General features: G+C 39.3%; 1 pseudogene; it reads left to right on the top strand.

The window, feature by feature from the left end:
* Nucleotides 1–9,503: 9,503 nt before the first annotated feature.
* On the top strand, nt 9,504–14,850 carry LOC118806515 (annotated as a pseudogene).
* Nucleotides 14,851–22,538: the final 7,688 nt, after the last annotated feature.

The following is a 22,538-nucleotide window of genomic DNA, read 5'->3' as shown; positions in this document are numbered from 1 at the left end:
TGTATTTATTCCAGTGTAATAAAGTGTTGTACAGGCAAAACACATTGACTGCCAAAATAAACAGTTTAAAGCACTTTTTCATATGACTTTTGTATTGTGACGTAGATGACTGGGAAATGAACCCCTTACCAAGCCAAAGTTTTATTAAACACATGTATAACCTAAGAAAGTCTCCATTAGTGTGCACTGAAGTCTCTGTAGTTACTGAATAATAAGTATTAGCATGAAATGAGCTTCGAACGTTAAGGGGTTGAGCAAAAACCTCTCTTATAATTTACTACACAAAAGCCATTTTCACATTTATTTCACATCCATTTAACTGCAGCATCCACAGTGTAGAATGTTGTCTTTCTGGGTCTGTGACATCATAATAGGTGAGATTCTCACCTGATGAACCAATATTAAAACCGTGTGATGTCATAATGGCTATGATGTAGATAAATTCCATGCGCACTGAAACTTCACATCATTCTGTGTTGAGGCACCAGAGAAGACCAGCAGCACAATGAGCTGCCTCTTGTTTTGGTGTTGCAGAGGGCAACAGTCCGACTCTGACACAGAAAATAATACAAATGAAGAACAACTGAGGAGAGATGGAGGGAAAATCAAGAGGAAGAAAAAGTGGAGAGAAAGAAAAAGGAAGGGACAACAGAAAAAAGAAAAGACAGTGGACGTAGAAAGAGCAGAAGAAATCCAAGCCGCCCAACAGCCAGCAGCAGGAGAGGAGGGGAGCGATGTTCCACACCTCCCAGCAGGTATTGTGTCAGGTAGCTTGGAGAAAATCTCTGCTGGGACACCAGAGAAGATGGGAACTCCTCTACATGAGGACTTCCAATCCACTAAAGACACTCCTGAAACCAGCAGTGACCTAACAGAAAACTTGCTGGATCAGACTGAGGCTGAAGCCGAGGCCGAAGCCGTTAACCCAGTAACGTGCACTGACCTGGATGAGGAGGCGGATAACAACCAACCTCTGGGTAAGAAATGGAAGTTAATATCTGCCAAAATAAAAAAAAACAAACAGGACTAAAAACTACTGATAATAATGCTAACATGAATTAGTCCAGCACTGACCACCAAACATCCACATGAACATTCAATTATCAATATCAATAAAAAACATTTCACAACTACCAACAATATATTTCATAAAGCAACTCTTGAAAATATAAAATATTAATCGAGTGTTACTGAAAACTTTGTTTGCAGAAAAAATGGTAAATCAGACGATGAGCACTAAAGCAGAAGTCATTGAAGAACTGATAGAAGCTTTACTGCAGGATGTTGTCGCACACGGTGCAGCTCTGAGTGAGTAAAGAAAATCAATAACTACAATTATATTAATTATATAATTATATAATTAATATCATGAAAATGACACTGGACTGACAGTATCTATTCATGTGAAAACAGAGAGGAAGAAGCTGAAGAAAATGGCTGCTGAAGCCGAGGCCGAGGTCATCCAGGAGCTGATGAACATTAACCTGGATGAAACAGAAGAAACGGTGGAGAAACATCTTGGTAAGTACAGGAACTGAACAGATGGAATGATGATAACTCAGCTGAAGAACTGCTGATACCAGATCATGTAGAATCAGGATTTAACTAGAATAGTGCATTTCCTGAAGAACATGCAGAGCGATTGTGCCTCTTAAGCAGTTTGTGAATGGTTGCTAAAGACTTGCCAGGCGGTTGCTATGGTATTTTGTATGATTTCTAGGGTGTTGATAGGTAGTTGTTGTGGAATTCCAGGTGGTTGCTGAGGTGGTACGAAAAGATTGCTATGGTGTCACAGGTGGTTGATATGGTGTTGCTAGGCATTTGGTATGGTATCCCAGTTGGTTGCTAGGCAGTTCCTATGTTATCCTAGGTGGTTGTTAAGTTGTTGCTAGGTGGTTGCTGTGGTATCACAGGTAGTTGCCTAGGTGTTTGTCATGTAGGCGGTTGTCATGGTATTCGAAGTGTTGCTAGGAGGTTGGCATGACATCACAGCTGGTTGCTAGGGTGTTGCTAGGTGGTTTCTATGATATCCCAGGTGGTTGCTAGGGTGTTCCTAGGAGATTGCTGAGGTATCCAAGATGGTTTCTCAGATGTTGCTATGGTATCACAGTTGGTTGATATGGTGTTGTTAGGCATTTGGTATGGTATCCCAGTTGTTTGCTAAGTGGTTCCTCCGGTATCCTAGGAGGTTGCTAATTTGTTGCTATGTACAATGTACAATCATACATAGATACATACATATATACATCATCTAAACCGCTTATCCTTCTGGGTCGCGGTGGGGTGCTGGAGCCTATCCCAGCTGTCATTGGGCGGAAGGCAGGATACACCCTGGACAGGTCGCCAGTCCATCACAGGGCAATGTACAATCACTAAAAAGAAAACTAATCTACACACATTTAAACAGAAAACAATACATGATAATATCATGGTAACACTGAGAGAGCAGATGCTACTATTACTGTTACTGAAAGATGTTGCAGTAAACAGTGCAGCTCTGAGCGAATATGGAAAATTAATAACTGATATCATGAAAATGACACAGCTGGTAAACTGATGGTATTGATTCATGTGAAAACAGAGAATGAGAAGCTGAAGATGATGACTGCTGAGGCCGAAGCAATTGATCAGCTCATGAACATCAATCTGGATGAGACTGAGGACACAGTGGAGAAACATCTGGGTACGTACAGGAACTGAGCTGATGGTGTGATGATAATACAGCAGAAGAGCTGCTGATAATCTATTAATATAAAAGCAGGAACGAAACTTAACAAGAAAACTAATAAACTAATAAGCAAACGGCATTAAAGAGCTAATGCACATTGACCTTCAGGAGACAGAGACTGAAAATCTGAGAGAGAAATGATACCACAATAAGCTAACAATCACAGAGATATCACTTTAAAAATATGAATTCATAATGATGTAATGTAAGATATCTGTTCTTTGTCTCAAATAAAGCTGTTCACATGGTTCTTGATTTCTGTAATTGTCGATATTTATTCATGTTAAAGCAGGAGACGAGATGTTTGAGGCGCTCACTAAAGCTGAGGATGAAGCCGATAAAGAACCAATGCTCCTTTTCATCAACAAAATGGAGGCTGAATCGCTGGGTAAGAAATAAAAATTAATAATACAAAATAAACCCAAAATGACACTGATTTTTAAAACAATATTGATTCATAAAAGTATACTGAACAATAAATGCTTAATAAAACTATTCACATGACGCTCAAGAAACCTGTAGTATTACAGAACTCCAGTACCAAAGAAAGACATCAGCTCATTCACAGATTCACTTTAGCATTATTACTTTGGTTTAAGTTTAATCAAGATTCTATAGAAAATTCTGTTCCTATATCATTGAATTAGGATGTGAAGTGATGAACATGGCAGATACTGAGGCTGGAGCGTCTACAGACAACATACAGACTCAACTGGATGAAAACGACACACCTACTGACCAACATCTGGGTGAGTAGTGCAAATGAACACTAGACATTATGAAGAAAATAAACAGTTTAACTGTTAAAAATATCAAAACAGGATTTAATATAACAATATCAGCATCTCCTCCTCCAACCACCATCTTCAGCCTTCACCAGCGTATACAACATAATACTGCATACATAATACCAAATACCAAATGTCCAAACGACATTGTTCCCTTCTGTAAGTGCAAATGCTGAAACTATTTTATGTTAAAACAAAAAAAAACATGACATAAAGGTGGATGATGAACCTGTGAGTGAAGGTATTAAACATCCAACGCAAATAACAAACTTTAGAACCACTAGTTCTGAGCCACTGGGAGAGTAAATATCAAAGAAATACAAATCACTACTGGGGAAAAGGATGTTGATTTCAATTGTTGATATTTATTCATGTTAAAGCAGGAGACGAGATGCTTGAGGTGATGGCCACAGAAGGTGAAGCACAGGTCATTAAAGATCTAGTGCTCACTGACCTTCAGGACAAAGAGACTGAAAATCTGGGTAAGAAACAAGCTAACAATCACAGAGATATCACTTTAAAATGATTAAATCTCTTAATTAATTTTCTTAAATAAGGCTGTTCACATGTTTGTCCTGATGAAAAAACATTATAAATAATAAGTAAATAATAAGCATCACTTAAATCACAGCAGCAAAGAAAGGCCTGTTCTCTCTTCACAACCTGTAGATTCATTCACTCCTTCACTACTTACTTCATTAATACTCATGACTACAGAAGTAATAAATCATCTGTAATGTTAAATCAAATGTTTACGGAACTTCCTTTTACTGTGACTTTAAAGTGATGAACTCTGCAGATACGGAGGCTGAAGCCATCAAACCAATGCAGATTCATGGAGATGAGACAGACACTCCCGATGAGCAACCTCTGGGTGAGTAGTGGAAAAGATCACTAGACATCATGAAGAAAATAACAGTGGAACTGTTAAAAATATTTAACTTACATCAGGATTTTAATGAATGATTCTGTCTGCTGCCTGAACAGATGTGAAAGAGAAATCTGATACTGAATCAGACTGGATGTTTGATTATGAGCCCATTAAAAATTGGGCAGATTTCATGGAGGAGACTGAAGGAACCGTCGACCAAGCTGGTGAGTACAATGTAGAGATGGCACTGATCTGATTCTGGGTATCTGTATTTGTAATTAAACAAATATTTTAACACCTTTAATCATTATAATATTAGTCACAAAGTCTTTGTTCCAAGTGAGATTATTGGAGATGAGCTTTGTTGCTGATTTCTCTGTTTTCTTTTCTACTACCTGAAATAGAAGCATTGAAGAACGACGTTCCTGTGAATGAAGCCAAAACAGATCAAAAAGAGAGAAACACCAGCAGAGAAACATGCGAGAAGAGTGAAGCAGATGAAGAGGTGAACAGCAGCAGAACATCAGGAGACAGAGGAATCCGAGTGGGAGCTGTAGGTCAGTGGAGACACCAGCAAGGATTCGGAAAGACAAGAACAGAGTCAGAGAACGCAGGACCCTGTGAAAGAGCACCTGAAACTGATCCTCATCAGCAGAGGAGGACACAGAGAAAGGTGGATAGGAGAGAGACGCGCCATTGGACAGTAAAACATCTTCAGAAGACCCTACAAGCCCCTCCTGAGGAAAAGAGTGCTCCACAGAGGGACTGCAGGAAGAATGGAGAACAAACATACAGACAGAGAAGAACACAGCCTGAGAACTCAAGAACCTGTGAAAGAGCACCTGACACTGATCCTCATCAGCAGAGGAGGACACAGAGAAAGGAGGATAGGAGAGAGACGCGCCATTGGACGGTTAATCATCTTCAGAAAACCCTACAAGCCCCTCCTGAGGAAAAGAGTGCTCCACAGAGAGACAGCAGAGAGAAAAGAGAGTGTCTCAGAGTCAGAACGGCTGAAATCAGGCAGAAGACCCATCCTAGACCAGCAAACAAGCCCAGAGACAGAGAATGTAGAATGGATGAATATGGCTGGAGAGGAGCTGCCCAGTGCTGGCAGAGCGAGTCCAGATTCCAGAGGAGGGATGCTCCACGAACTCCTTCACACAACGGAGGACGTGTGAGCGAAAGAGGAATGAGAGGAAATCCTGCTCAGTGTACTCCTGCACGCACTGACAGAAATGAACGGACTGTGAGAAAACCGTACTGGTGGCAGCATGATGACCGCTCTGGAGAACCTGATGAAAGGGAGACCAGAGAGAGACACCAGAATAAGAAATGGTCAAATGGAAACAGGCAGTGGAAGAGTGGAAGAAGAACTGATGCCTCATATTGACCAGTAAAAAAAACCTTCAGAGCAGCCAAACATCACCAAAAACACAAACCTTTAAAAACAGCACATCCTAAAGTCATTAAACATTCACTGCTGGAGGAGACTTTAATCCTGACTCTACAGACTGACACAGACTATTAACTCCATTTCTACGCTACAGCCAATCAAATCATCTTGTTGATTTCTACAGTTGTTGGTACTCATTCATGTTAAAGTAGGAGACGAGATGCTTGAGGTGATGGCCACAGAAGGTGAAGCACAGGTTATTAAAGATCTAGTGCTCACTGACCTTCAAGACACAGAGACCGAAAATCTGGGTAAGAAACGTCCACCTTGACAAGCTAACAATCACAGAGATATCACTTTTAAATGATTACATCTCTGAATTAATTTTCTTAAATAAGGCTGTTCACAAGTTTGTCCTGATGAAAAAACATTATAAATAATAAGTAAATAATAAGTATCACTTCAATCACAGTAGCAAAGAAAGGCCTGTTCTCTCTTCACAACCTGTAGATCCATTCACTCCTTCATTACTTACGTCATTAATACTCATGACTACAGAACTAATAAACATGCGAGAAGAGTGAAGCAGATGAAGAGGTGAACAGCACCAGAACATCAGGAGACAGAGGCGTCCGAGTGGGAGCTGTAGGTCAGTGGAGACACCAGCAAGGAATCAGAAAGACAAGAACAGAGTCAGAGAACTCAGGACCCTGTGAAAGAGCACCTGAAACTGATCCTCATCAGCAGAGGAGGACACAGAGAAAGGAGGATAGGAGAGAGACGCGCCATTGGACAGTAAAACATCTTCAGAAGACCCTACAAGCCCCTCCTGAGGAAAAGAGTGCTCCACAGAGAGACAGCAGAGAGAAAAGAGAGTGTCTCAGAGTCAGAACGGCTGAAATCAGGCAGAAGACCCATCCTAGACCAGCAAACAAGCCCAGAGACAGAGGATGTAGAATGGATGAATATGGCTGGAGAGGAGCTGCCCAGTGCTGGCAGAGCGAGTCCAGATTCCAGAGGAGGGATGCTCCACGAACTCCTTCACACAACGGAGGAGGTGTGAGCGAAAGAGGAATTAGAGGAAATTAACTCCATTTCTATGCTACAGCCAATCAAATCCATCTCTTAAACAGCTATCCCACCGGACAGAAATAAGTAGAACAACACTTTTAAAGCCTAAAACCAATAAAAGACTTACAGCAGACTTTGTTGGAGCCTCTTTTATTAGTCAGGGTTTTGCTTTTCTAATTATTTTCAGCCATTTTATTGAATAATCTGGAGGCTGCATTCAGTACAAAGTGTAAACTAGTGTTTACAAAGCACAGTTACAGTACACAGAGTACACTGTGGATGAAGAAAAGCAGGTGGAAACTATGAGAACCAGAGTTTCACTCTGGGATCCTCTACATTCCTGTGTTTGCTGATAGGGGTGGGCAATATGATAATATTTAGTGTTATTGTGATAAAATATGTCACATTATGTCACAACATCCTTTTCTAAGTTGTGTTGGGAATTGTTTTTATTTTCTAGTTTTCTGTTCTTTTTCTTTGTTTTACTTTATTATTCATTGGTAAGCAGGTTAACGCCCCTGGCTCCTCCTTTGTATCATCCCTCCGTCTCATTCCAGTCTAGGTTCCCTACCATGTGTCTTTGTTTTGGTTTTCGTGCTCCTCCCTGCTCTGCTCTCATGTTACCCACTTCACCTGATGTCTGTTGGTTTCCCTGCCCCTTCATCATGAGTCCCAGCTGTGTCTTGTTCTCTGTCTGCCTCTGTTTTCAGTCTTGTCTTTGTCATGTATTCAGTGTCTGTAGTTATATTCCTTTGGTCCTGGAGTCCCTGTTCCTAGTCTTCAGTTTCCTGGTCTGTTTTGATCTCGTTTATTTTCTAGTTCTCAGTCTTAGTCGTTTTTTTCTTTGGTTGTTTCTCTTGCTGTTTGTTTATTATGGATGTTGATACATTGCTTGCTAATGCCACTCAATTCATGAATACTGTCAACACTGACAAATAAAACCCACAAATGTGTCCTGGCTCCACTTCTCAACTGTTACACCTACAACGCTTGTTTACATTAACTTGGTGTAAAGTTGAGAAAAATAATTTAGTGTGGTTTAGCGAATGTTTCTAATGTAAATCAATATTTTACACACAATGAAACAATAAAACACCAATACATTTGTGACGCTTCCCTTATGAAGAACAACTAAATTCCAAATGTATCTATCAAATATATTTTGCAATGTATAAAAATGGCCAAAAAATGCATTTGTTAAATATACACTGTATTGCCAAAAGTATTTGGTTCGTCTGCCTTCACACGCATATGAACTTGAGTGAGATCCCATTCTTAATCCATAGGGTTTAAAATGATGTTGGCCCACACTTTGCAGCTATAATAGCTTCAACTCTTCTGGGAAGGCTTTCCACAAGGTTTAGGAGTGTGTTTATGGGAATTTTTGACCCTTCTTCCAGAACGCATTTGTTAGGTCAGATACCATTCATCCTAAAGGTGTTCTATTGGGTTGAGGTCAGGACTCTGTGCAGGCCAGTCAAGTTCTTCCACACCAAACTTGCTCATCCATGACCTTGCTTTGTGCACTGGTGCGCAGTCATGTTGGAACAGGAAGGGGCCATCACCCAAACTGTTCCCACAAAGTTGGGAGCATAAAATTGTCCAAACTCTCTTGGTCTGCTGAAGCATTAAGAGTTCCTTTCACTGGAACTAAGGGGCCGAGCCCAACTCCTGAAAAACAACCCCACACCATAATCCCCCCTCCACCAAACTTTACACTTGGCACAATGCAGTCAGACAAGTACCGTTCTCCTGGCAACCGCCCAAGCCAGACTCGTCCATCGGATTGCCAGACGGAGAAGCGTGATTCGTCACTCCAGAGAACACGTCTCCACTGCTCTTGAGTCCAGTGGCGGCGCTTTACACCACTGCATTTGACGCTTTGCATTGCGCTTGGTGATGTAAGGCTTGGATGCAGCTGCTCGGCCATGGAAACCCATTCCATGAAGCTCTCTACGCACTGTTCTTGAGCTAATCTGAAGGCCACATGAAGTTTGGAGGTCTGTAGCAATTGACTCTGCAGAAAGTTGGCGACCTCTGCGCACTATGCGTCTCATCATCTGCTGACCCCGCTCTGTCATTTTACGTGGCCTACCACTTTGTGGCTGAGTTGCTGTCGTTCCCAATCGCTTCCACTTTGTTATAATACCACTGACAGTTGACTGTGGAATATTTAGTAGTGAGGAAATTTCACAACTGGACTTGTTGCACAGGTGGCATCCTATCACGGTACCGCTGGAGTTCACTGAGCTCCTGAGAGCGACCCATTCTTTTACAAATGTTTGTAGAAGCAGTCTGCATGCCTAGGTGCTTGGGTTTATACACCTGTGGCCATGGAAGTGATTGGTACACCTAAATTCAATGATTTGGATGGCTGAGTGAATACTTTTGACAATATAGTGTGCATTTTTAACATACTCTTTTTGTGCAATATGTCATTTAAAATAAATGTATTTTAAAATTATTTTATATGGCAACATATTCTGAAATAGATTGTAGTATAAAAATATGTCCGTATATTTTTTCCCATATGGGTCAGAAAACTTTTGTTTCATTTATGCCGGCACAAAGTATTTACAGAATACAGTACTGAACTCTCTTAAAGTCTTTCAGAGGATGTTCAGCTGAATCACATTCCTATATAAGGGCATGGGCTGGGGTCCAGGAGTTTTGGGCCTCTGGATCCTGATGAAGAAGAAGAGGAGGCAGATGAAAATCCAAACCAGGACCAAGGAGCCCAGTATGATATCAACTGAACGTCATGCAGGTTTTACCTTTAGCACACTTTCCAGTAAAGAGCCAGATCATCCCAGTTGGAGGAACATATGAGAGCAGTTAAATCATTGACATGAGGGTGACTGATAGTGTTTGATGATGACAAAACAGTTTATGGCTTCATGTGCATTGTTCTTAAAAAGATTCAAGGTCCCTAGAGGCAGTTATTTAATGTTTCTTTCATCCTACATGAGTGGAGAAAAAAAAGTTAACTTTTATAAAGGAATTTAAAGGTCAGCACACTAAACTAGGCATACATCCAAGGTAGATGCATCCTGGGAGGTCTGGGACCCCTTAATGAACTTCTTGGCCCCTATGAATGTCCCAACATCAGACTGGGGCTTCCTTGAAAATAACCTTAGAAAAAAACAGATGATCACAGAAAAATTCAGAAAAAGGTCATTGTTTGACTGCTTTACCCACAACTGGCCAGATTCTGTCTTTAGTATTTTTAACTAACTAGAGATGCAGCACTGGTCTGCCTCAGGATGGCGCTATAGCAAACGTTAACTATGTCTGGCTTACCTTTGAAAAATTTTACATTATCGACATGTATGACCTGCATGTTGCTGGAGTAGATACCACCTCCAACACCCTCCTAGCAGCATGGCTCTACCTCATGATTCATCCAGACATTGTTTTTTTAAAATACCACTGCATTCTGTTCTAACTGTGTCATATTATTTGTTACTTAAAAGAGGACCTATTATGCTTTTCTGGGTTTGTAAGCCATTTTTTGAAAAGGGTATTGCGTTAGTCTGTCAGCAGAGAATGAAATCTGGGCAAGTTCTCCTGTTGAAGTTGACACTTGCTCACTTGATCCCTTGTCCCTCCAAGGGCTCATATAACAAACTTCATTGCACTACAAAAAATGACATCTTGGCAAGTTAAAACATTGATTTATCTAATATTTCACTTGCCAAAACATCATTTCTGTTATGTGGAGCTAATAAAGTAACGTAACAGGCCTTAAGATGGTGTCAGGGAATCCCTGAGGGAAAATGGCAAAGCAAAACTGATGAGAGCATGTTAACTGAAATAAACAGTGAGCATAAAGATGATTGAAAGGTGCATTTGAGTAATGCAGAATTCACTCTTTCTCACTTTCATGAGCCCATAAACTCCATCCTGCATCATTCTGCATCATCCTGCAGGATGAATGAATTACAATAAAATACAAAAAGAACCTTCCAATTAAATTCCCTGTTGATTTGATAAGCTAACATTGATCGTTTTTCTTGACTACAGGATGATTTTGCAACCCTGTCAATGATTTAACTGCAGTCTACAATATAAACAGCCTGGAAAAAGGCTTAGGAGGTCAGTTTAATATGAGGGCTTGATGTGCCAAAAGTTGCCAGAAGTGTGCTCTGTGAAGATCAGTACAACAGCAGAACACCATGCTGGGCTCCTTTGGTCCTTGCTTGGATTTTCATCTGCCTCCCGTTCTTTTTCATCAGGATCCAGAGGCCCAAGAACTTTCCTCCTGGACCCCGGCCTGTGCCCATATTCGGGAACCTGTTTCAGCTGAACATTACGAATCCTCTGAAAGACTTTGAGAAGGTAGTCATAAATAAGGAAAGCGAGCAGCTCACTGAATGACAGGAGGAGAGCAGTCATTTTCCAAAGATGTCCATCACTATCCTTCCAGAAGGATCGTGGTAACTGTCTGAAGCCTCCAAGCAGCTCTGCTTCATTTATACATAGACGTATAGTCACTTAATGTTAATATATGTAATTACATTCCTCACCAGAAACTTGCCGTGAGTAAAGGCAGCAAACTTTGTCTGAATTAGTTTACTGTGGGTTTCTGTATTTTTCAGATAGGTCAATAAATCACTTTTTATAGTAAAATAGAAAGTGTCAGTAGGCACCATAGCACCTCAGCACCATAGCACCTGTCTACTGTTTACCTCTTTGTGACTTTGATCTCTTTGTAATCAGGTCTTGCCTTGAATGACTGGTTACTTTTTCTGCTTGCTGTATTGTGTGTCTTTAGTTGGCTCAGCGCTATGGGAACATTTACAGCCTCTACTATGGAGGAAGACCAGCAGTGGTTCTTACTGGTTTGAAGGCTGTGAAGGAAGCTCTGGTGACCAAGTCTGTAGACTTTTCAGGACGCCCACAAAACATCCTGGTCAGCGATGTAACGGAAGGGAAAGGTGTGTAGTTTGATAAATAAGATTATTAAGATTATTTTTACACATACATATTGAGCAACTTGGACTTGACTGATATGCGTAACATTTGACAGGACTCGTAGTTGTTGACTACGGTCTTCGATGGAAGGAACATCAACGCTTTGCTCTCATGACCCTGAGGAACTTTGGCATGGGGAAGCGATCCATGGAGGACAGAATTCTGGGAGAGACTGAACATCTTGTTGCACGTTTGGAGAAATTTGCTGGTATTTGCCCTACAGTCATTTCATAACTACCTATACCTTATAAATAAACTTGATTGTTTGATTACTTGTCGATTGTAGCCAATTAAACAGCAAGCTTATAAAATATCATGTTTTACAGAGACACATGATGAACATATGTTGTGTATGTGAACATCTACTGCAGGAGGCGTCATGAATCCTCAGACTTTGTTCCATGATGCTGCATCAAATATTATCTACCTGGTTTTATTTGGCACTCGCTACGACTACGAGGACGACAACCACAAAATATATGTTCAATATCTCCGTGAAATTACAAAGATTGTCATGGGCAGTCGTGGGCTGGAGGTTCAATCCCCTTGGCTGACAGTACGTGACTGAAGTGCCCTTTGAAGTTAAATGATGGTTTGATCTAATGCTGAAAGATGGAATGTCATTAATTAACTGATACACATAGTCATGGCTGTAACTAGCTATGAGGACACGAGGTCCAGACCAGAAGGATTCAGAGAGGTTTTGAGAAAATCAGTATGGAAAAACTGGAACAGCTCAGAACAGCTGTGGTTAGGCAATAGACTTAACTGCTCGCTCTGTTTATCTCTGTTTGAGCCGCTACACTATTGAGAGAACCAGACTTAACTTTGAGATGCTCAGGTAAGCAGCACACATGCTATAGGTTAACATACAACATCACTATGGTAAAACTGTATCTAGCTCATAGTTTATGAGCGTAATTAACAAATTAAGATTGTAAAATGCAAACCCTATATTCATCATCAGTTAATGATTAATTAAATAGAATCAAACAGGGTGACTGGAGTCAAATCAGTTTATGGGACAGTCATAGGCAGCTTGTGGAAGAATGGTGGGATGAGGAAGGAACAAATGAAATAAAAAGGTGCATAACAGTTATGGATAGGTAAAAAAAGAAGCAATGATTTGGCAAAAAAAGCCCTAAAGAAGAAACTTATGGTTGGTATAAAACTCATATTCAGCAGTTACTTTATTCAGCATGAGATGTAGGTCACATTTCTGCAAAATGGATCTCACTAAAACTTTTCATCCTAGTTACAGCCCTGCATATAGTGCAATGATGCTGCAGAAATTTGGACGAACAATGGATGGTCATAACACTATCAGGAAGCTGAAATAGTTAAGGAAAAAGGTAACATAGTACTATGAAGAATTATTCTCTTGATGTCTTGCAGATCTATGATATGCTTCCTATGCTGAGATCCCTGCCACTTCCCTTTAAGAAGGTGTACAAAAATTGCTACACAGTTGAGAAAATGGCTACAAACATGCTCAGTTCACACAAGACGTCAAGGGTCCCAGGAGAGCCGAGAGACTTTGTTGACTGCTATCTGGATGAGCTTGATAAGGTGTGTGTTGGTGTGACTGGGAGGATTGTTCTGCTGTGATTTAGGTGAACTCATTTCATCATAGCACTTCCACCATCTTGGTTTTCTTGTATGAGATAAACGATACAAAATTATATACTATTCTTATCAGATAGTGTCATCTGTTCAACAGAGAGGAGATGATGGATCTTCCTTTGATGAGGGACAGCTTGTGAGATACATTATGGACCTACATGTTGCTGGGACAGATACCACCTCCAATACCCTCCTAACAGCTTTCCTGTACCTCATAACACATGTAGACATTCAAGGTATAAACGAGAAATACTTACTTGAATCCATTCATTAGCTTTGATTGTATATTTAACAGCAATGGCACTGCGTGCCTTCAGATTCTTGTTTCTAGGTAGATGTTGATGAATCTAGTTCAGGTTTACATTACAGACATATACAAGTGAACATCAGTACAATAAAAAAGCAGAATGTAATATGTCAAGTACAGTGACAGTGGAAAAAGCACTGAATGAGATGGTCATGGAAGGCCAGTGGAAGTTTCCTCATGAGTTCAATCCAGCTAACTTCCTGAATGAGCAGGGACAGTTTGAGAAGCCTGAGGCCTTCCTGCCTTTTTCTGCTGGTGAGAGATCATCACAGTGTAAATGATCCAGCAAATCTATTCACACCCAATTTTCCTTTTTGATTTATTTCTTTTCTTCCTTTAGGATAATCGTAACTAAATCATTTAAATTTGGACCTCACAAATTACTGTTTTAAGGAAAGCAAACACAAAATCACCAACAAACCATGTTGATATGTTCTATACGTCTGCCGGGCCTCGTATGTGTATCGGTGAAGGTCTGGCTCGCATGGAGCTCTTCCTCATCTTGGTCACTCTGCTGCGTCGGTTTCAGTTCTTCTGGCCTGAAGATGCAGGAGATCCAGACTTCACTCCTGTATATGGAATCGCACTCTCACCCAAACCATACAGGATGGGGGTCAGACTGAGACAGCCAGCTACAATATGATTCCAAATATCTGTGTAATGACAATTTCTCTGTAAATGTGTACAATAATTAGAGGCCATAATAAGAACTGTATGATAAAATGTAATCACCATGTAATATTAAATAAATTACTGTTGTTCTGGCAAATTACTGCATCCATCCTCCCTCCCAGGGCTCAGTGTTCCTTAAGATCTCTATGACCCTGTTTACACCAGGAGCATCAGTATTATATCTGGATAAGGCTGAGCCACATAAAAATGCAAATGTAAACGCACCCAAGACACATTTAAAACAGATACAAATCCTATAGCAAAAACCAATGAAGGAGGTGGTCTGAGCCACATTGGAGCCACATGTTATAGCAGTGTAAACGCATCCATCTCTCCAAGTCTACGGACGTCCAGAGAGGCCATTCAAGGTCGAAGGATGTACAAATTTTCTGGATTATTATCTTAAGATCATGACTTAACTTAATTAATCTTAAATTCAACACTGGATGTCACACATTTTGCACCTTTAAATATAATTTTCTTTTGTGCAGACTTGCACAGCACTATACATATAAGTGGTGTCAATTAACAACTTTTGCTAGTCTTGTACTGGCTAGTGTTTTTAAGTTAAGCTCAAAAATAGCTAAAATTGTCACTACCAAAACATTTGCTAAAGTTTCAGTATGATTGTATTGGTAATGATAAAAAGGATATTTTCAATCATTGGTTTAATAAAATAACCACAATTAAGGCATAAGGTCTCTAAGCGAAAGGATTTTAATATAAGTCAGTTAAAAGTCTGAAAAATGTTTTCAACTTTAGACAGAGACAGAGTCAATCAGTACAATGAGTGACCAAGAGCTACATACAGTAGTATCCAGCATCAAGGCTGAAAGGCCCCACGTGGGTTACAGGATAACGATGGGGAGACTGAGGTCTTTAGGTCACAGGATACAGTGGAGCAGATTGATGGCATCCATGCACAGAGTAGATGCAACTGGAATTGGATACCAACCACAAACTCATAAGGTCGGTTGTTTTATAAATGGCATTCATGCATGAAAAATGCGCTGATTAATAGACTGCAAGTACAAATGTCTGCTCTCTCTCTAAAATAGGTATAACATTGTCATTTTTGGGGCACTAATGGCATTGATTCAAGTAAGGTAGCATTTTATTGACAGTTTACTAATTATGTGATCTCTACTGCATATTTTTGGTGGCTATAACATTATATTTAATAGGTTCCATTTGTGTTTAGATAATGTACTTGGATGCTGCCAACAACAACAAGACATCAACTGGGTTCACTTGAATTCTGCTGAGAGAAATGGTTTGCCATCAAGGTGAGCTATACAGTTCTTTAAAACCTCTACCTTATAGTTTGTCCTACACAAGTCACCCCAGTGTTACATGCTTAGTAACACAGTGGTTCCTTTACATTTATGTAAGTGTCAAGGAGTGGAGAACCTTGAGATTGCTCATTTTATGTTCACTGTGAGGTGACATAAAACTGTGGTCAAGATATTTATATTTGTTCCCTTTGGCTTTTTCAATGAGAAATTATGTAGGTTAGTGCTGCTGTTCTGTCTTGTGACTTATTCTGTAAAGGACAACATAAAAATGTTTCAAGAACTTTTTATTCTTCATTTTGTACTTTTTTATTCAACACTTGCTCTTCTGTCCTTAAATTGTTTTTGCTACTTTGATTTTGCATTTTTCTTTTTTTTCACTTGAACATTTTTTTGCGGTGAGTGAGGTTTACTGAGTTTTCAACATGGCTTTGAGGGAAACATGACTAATCCACAAGAAATGAACTTTACTACACATGTCCTGATGGCAAAATAAGCATCTGTAGTTAAACTTTCTGAAATTCCTGGCCAAGATGGAATGCTTCCAATATGACCCGTTTAAGTTTTCGAGGTGAACGTGTGTTTAACAGGGAGTGTAATTGTGTTGGTGCATGCAGCTACAGTGGGAAAACATATCCTATGTTCACCGTATTCTGTATCACAGTGATGATTAAATTTGATTGTTATTTTGAAATATGCCTTCTCCTGTGCCAGAATAGGAATCTGTCCCTGCCCTGTCACCCACTGAACAAATGTTTCCTCTACCTTGGGTGAATTTTCAACCAAAAAAAAAGAATTCCTACAATTCCTACTTTTGTTTCCTACTAATCAGAATAAACAAGAACACAACTGCACCATACTCTGTGTGATACCAGTAAACGTAGAATCACTTGTCTTGCAAGTGCCGAGCAAACAATGATAAAATTAATATTTGCATATTTTCTAATTCCAAGTAAAATTTTCTAATTGTAATTGTTTCCTCCGAAGCTTGTTTAACAGAGAATAATATCTGAAAAAGCAATTGAAGCATATGTTGCTCCAGTTCCTGCAGTAGGTCTTGGAGATGGTTCATCAAGGTCACCTCCACTTGTTCCTTATTTGAGCACCTCTTGCTAAACTCTTCTCTGCAAACTGACAAAGTCTGCATCAGCCTGTTGAAATAAATGACAGTAATCACGAAAACAAAACGTCACAAGTGTCTACATAACCGTTATTACCATTAATGTAATAAATGATGGTGCAGTATATCATAACACGCTTTTCTAAACATATCATGGACATCATGGACATCACTGAACTGTAAGTTTGATCACAAAGACAGCATAATTAGGGCTGTTTGCTTGAATGGTGCAATTTATGAAATGTCTTTTCATTCATCAAATGACAGCAAAAGTATATATTGTGATATATCGTGAGTTTTGTGATATTACATTTTTGCCATATTGCCCACCCCTACTTGCAATCATTTCTGTCCCAGGGATGAAAAGTGGCTGGCAGATTTTCAGGTATTTGCCTATGAGTTCACTTAGGCTGTAGAGCTGCAAACTATTCCTTATCGGAACAAAACCTCGTATCTCCATTTTTGTTGTTTTTCAGTTCTTGGCATAATTTGAAAATACCTGTTGTTCTTTACATTGTGTGTACATTTTGTGACGAATGGACCAAAAGAAACATCCCAAAATTACTTGTACAGAAATCTGGTTCCATTGACTTACAATAAAAGTAAAGTAGGTTTTTTCCTTCTCCTGTAAACTTACCATTTTGGAGATACAAGGTTTTGTTCGGACAACAATGATATATATATATATATATATATATATATATATATATATATATATATATATATATAAAACCTGCTCATTTCTTGCTGCGCTGTTCACTGTTGTACTGGTTTCTGCTGCAGTGTTGTTGTCTGCTGCTGACTGTCTGCTCATATGTGACTACTTATTAAAGAAATCAGATGTCTGTTATAGAAACAGCTGCAGGAATAGTCGGAGAAAGGTCAAAACATGAGCCTCTGAGCCTGGCAGAAGGGTTCAGACCAGCCATTCAGAATGATCCAGAAAGTGAGTAAACTCAGGACAGTGCTGAAACAGTTTTACTGATTGGGGGCTATTCTGACTGTGCAGCCTCTGAGGACGTGATGAGCAGTAAAGTTGGTGTTGCTCAAAGATCTGTTGGTGAAACATCACAAGCTGAGGTGTCACAGTCACATAACTGCTGTGTTACAGTGTGTGCCCCATGGAACAGGGAGTCAGCAAAGCCAGGGAATACATGAGAACGCATGCCATTACTGCAGTGAAATGGGTCTTTGCACATGGAAATGCAAGAAGTTTGAGGCTCAGAGTAAAGTGAGGTTAGGGAAAACTCAGTCCAAGTCAGTGGGTGGGGTCTTCTTCCCCAAAATGACAGGTAAACTGTTAAAGCTAATTCAGAAAGTAACTCAGTTTTCCCACAGAAATAACAAAACTTTCTGTGGGAGTGTATTTATAGCCAATTACACATGAGCAGGACAGTAGATGATAGATCTCATGTGCAAACTACTGTGAATCATTTTAAACCCCTATTTAATAACTTTAGCCTTGATTGAAAGTTCAGCTGTTTAAGGCTGCTGTACTGGGGCCTTCACTGGTTTTACGGTTTTATGCCTGCAGGTCCATGGACATGCTATAGGCTGAGCTCATGTAGGTGTAATCACTGCCAGAGAAGTGGCAATCGGTTCTGCTCTCACAGTTTCTAAAGTCTCGGAATTGCCTTCAAAAAAGTTGGAATTTCCAATCCTCATCATTAATGATGACTGAAATGTCTGATTCTCAAGATGGTGCTGTTCAATGATGTTAGTTAAATGTTACAAACTGGTCAAGGAGGTCAGCTGTTTCCCTTAGCTGTTCATGTCTGTGGTAGAACTATTATGAACAAATATCCTTAACTGATGAGATTATGTTCAGACACAACTACAGTCTGTTACAGATGTTTGATAACAGTCTCTACAGTGAAGGTTTGGAATGAGCTCATCACAAAACTGTGGAGTTTATGTTAATGAGTGAAGATTTGATTTGTTTTAATCAAAGTTTAACATTAGCTCATATTTTAGATTTGACAATAGCATTAGCCTCACCATAGCTGATCTGGTTCAGATCTGAACAACAGATAAAGATGGTAAGGGCCACTGTTGGTCTGATGTGAGAACAAACAGGAAAAACAATGGCTAAAAATTACAGAGGAAATTTATTTTAATAATGCAGTAAAGAATGATGTGCACATTAACAACATCTCACCCAGCTTCTACTTCTAAACTGTTGAAGTTATGTAATAATGCATATGAGCTAAGATGAATGATATAGACTAACTGGTGTAGTAGGTACGTTTAATTTCTTTATATAATTGAATTTTAATTCAAGAGTTTTGGGAATGTCCATGAGGGGAGAATATTAGTTCTGGTGAAACAGAAATTGGAATATAATTATGCATCAGGCCAGTCAAGAAGAACATATAAGATTCATATATAGTCCTACAAGGGTCAGTAAGAATAATAAGAAGTTACTCTTTGTATTCACCACCTGCAAGACATCAGTTTAAACCAGAACTCAAAGGCATCTTTTTCTTTGGTCAGATCACAACTTCCTATTTATGATCATGGTGAGTGATTAGAACTATAAGAGTGATTTCTGGCAGTTATCATGGTGTAAATTAGTGACACAGTTACAATAGAAAATCTGGATTTGATTTAGTTATTGGGGGCTCAGCACAGAGTCTGTAAAATGCAGGATGAGTGTCTTTTCACCACTTGCAGTGATAAGGTTTCAGTTAAGCTTCTGAGATTATGATTTAGTCCCAGTGATAAGGTTTCAGTTAAGATTCTGAGATTATGATTTAGTCCCAGTGATAAGGTTTCAGTTAAGCTTCTGAGATTATGATTTAGTCCCTGATTTTGCTGCATTTAAAGGGATCTAATGTTTCTTTACAGCTGTTGAAGGTGATTAATTTCTAGTATAGTGCTAGACTGTGAACTTCTATTATGTTGGGAGGAAAAATATACAGTACAATGGCTAAATGGCTCCTTTTCAAAGGAAGTTCCATTTGTTTTAATTTCTGTCACTCTTGACTGTGAGCAGCAGGTGTGGCAGAGTCCCTGAAAGGGGTGGGGGGGGGGCACCACTGGAGGTGTGACTGAACCTTCAAGAGGGGGGTAGATGCAATTTGAGTCACCATTAAAAAGCACACAGCTGCTTCATTAGAGGCTAAATGGAAAAGGCTGTTCTGAGTTCTTTTACCTACTGAAGCAGCAGTATCAGTATTATGTCGAGGGGAAAAATGTGGACATGCTTCACACTGTAAATAGTGCTACCTTTAAAATAGGGACATGGGGAACTCTGAGAGGAGAGCTTTGAGCAGAACTGTTGATATCAGGTCACAGAGGCCAAACTCAAAGTGAAGACTCCCTTTCCCCCACTAGCGTCCATCACTCCTCTTAGAGTTGCAGGACTCTAATTAGGCAGGGACAGATGTAGCCTTTTACAGTGTATGAAGAAAAAGTTCAGTATGATTATTATTTCACTGTATGATCACCATCAGATACTGATGCTGCTGTTTGTTTGTGTGCTTTCAGGAAACCCAAGGCAGTGTGTGTGGAACTCATGTTGTTACAATGATTTGAACAAGGGATGATGCAGAGACCCTTTTAACCAGTGATGTGATCAAGAAACACAGTTGAAGTGATGGACATCTGGATGTCCTTCATTGGAGCATTCATTTTTGTCATCACCAAGATATAAAGGACTAAAATGTTATAAAAAGCAGTTAAGATGAGAAAATAGAGCTGTCACTTATTCTATGTGTTGAAATTGACTCAGGGTTTAAGTTCACTTGTCCCCAAAGTTAACCACAATATCATGTTCTAGATACTATTTGATCTACATGATAGATTTTTGTTTTCAAAACAAAGTTGCTCTGCTGATGGAGCATGGAGAGGACAAGCAATTTCTCAAGATACATGCACTCTGCTACACAATGATTCTACAGTGAATGTTAGCACATTTGCAGTTTGGTACATCTGGGTACCAGTGTGTAACCAGACATCACCATTTTTAGGGGGAACATCATAAAACATTGTGTGGGTTTTGTAGTAGTACAACTAACTAGTAGGTAGAAGTAATTCCCAAAAAAGTGAATCATTTCTATAGCAGAAGCCAAAAGAGACTATATCTATGATACAAGTCACAGAATTATAATACTGCAAAACAAGGCTGGTTTGGATTACAGACAATGGCAGTTTGATGACTTAAGTTGGTCAAATACTTATAGTGGCCCATGATGTTGTTATGATATGATGTTGTTGTATTCGTGCCTCCAAAAGCATAAAGTAAATGCATGAACATATGGATGCAGAAATTCTGTGATCTTCACTATGTCTGTTCAATAACAAGCAATTCCATCTGATGCAGTAACTTTTAATTAGGTCTATTAGGTCAAGTCTATTCTGAAACCAACTCATCATCTGTTTCATTTGGGCAGAACAATAATAGAGCTACGTGTTCGGTAGAAATGCTGAACCCATATTTTTGGGCTTGAAAGGTTTGAGTAACTTGATATGTTTTTTATGGTCCCATATATATCTAGAAATATGGGTGTTGAGCCTTTTGTAAAAATCAGAGGATAAACGACAGGGAAGATTTTGAAATAAAAACAATTCAGGTGTGGGAGTTCATCAACGTTAATTCTGCCAAAAAATGAAGTAGGCAGGTTGGCCCAATCAGACAGATCTCGTTTATTTTATTTATTATTGGTGGATAGTTTTCACTAAACAACTGGTTGAGTCAGCTGGATGAAAAGGATAATTTAATATAATATTGGAAGGAATATTTAAGAGATGAAATGCCAGAAATTTATTTAGATTAATTTGGTAACCTGAAAATTTACTATACTGAAAAATCACATTCAGGATTTGAGGCCTGTGGATCTGTTAAGTACAGCAACACATCATCAGCAAATAAAGATATACAGTGATCGTCTATCCTAACAGTCACACCTGATATAATCCTATTTGTTCTAATAGATTCAGCCGAAGGTTCTATGTTTATTATGTTTTTTTTCTAATCAGATAACCTCAGCTTCAAGATTTTCCTTTTGTGCGTGGAATTTCACCTGCATTGAAGTCTAAGTAATAAAGTGACCTTTTAAAGTAGCCTGAAAAGCATCCCATATGGTTACTGTAGTAGGGGAATGCTGGTTGTTCTGCCAGTACTGGGATATTTTCTCTCTGGTATATGAACAGAATGACTCCATATTTAATGAGTTTAGCCTCCAGTAAATTGATCTTGAAGTTATCATGTTGATGTCAATCTCCAGATTGACTTGGCGTGACAATACAAAAGAGCCAATCCTACAACTTCTAACCACATGCATAAGCTTGAAAGGTATAAAGAAACAGTCTAATCTGGAATATGAATTATCTGGATCAGAGTAAAATGTGTAGTTCTTATCTGTGAGGTGAAATTCCTGCCATTCATCCACTAAACCCAACTCTTGACTCAAGAACTTGAGAGTGTGGGAGGATTTTGGATTGACCACAGGTGCTGCAGAAGATTTATCCAGACTAGGATTCAGTATACAGTTTAAATCTCCTGCTAAAAGCCAGAGACCGTAATAATACTGACTGAACAGCAGAACCATTCCAGATATACATTTGGGACAATCTTCATTTGGAGCATCTATGTTTAAGATAATAAGGTTCTGACCAAAGATAAAGCCTGTGACCAAAATATATCTACTTTCTGGGTCGTACTCTTCTTTTTCAATAATGAAGGGGATATTTTT

The sequence above is a fragment of the Colossoma macropomum genome, unplaced genomic scaffold, assembly GCF_904425465.1.
Source record: "Colossoma macropomum unplaced genomic scaffold, Colossoma_macropomum, whole genome shotgun sequence".
NCBI classification, from domain to species: Eukaryota; Metazoa; Chordata; class Actinopteri; order Characiformes; family Serrasalmidae; genus Colossoma; species Colossoma macropomum.
This window is presented reverse-complemented; position numbering and strand designations above follow the sequence as displayed.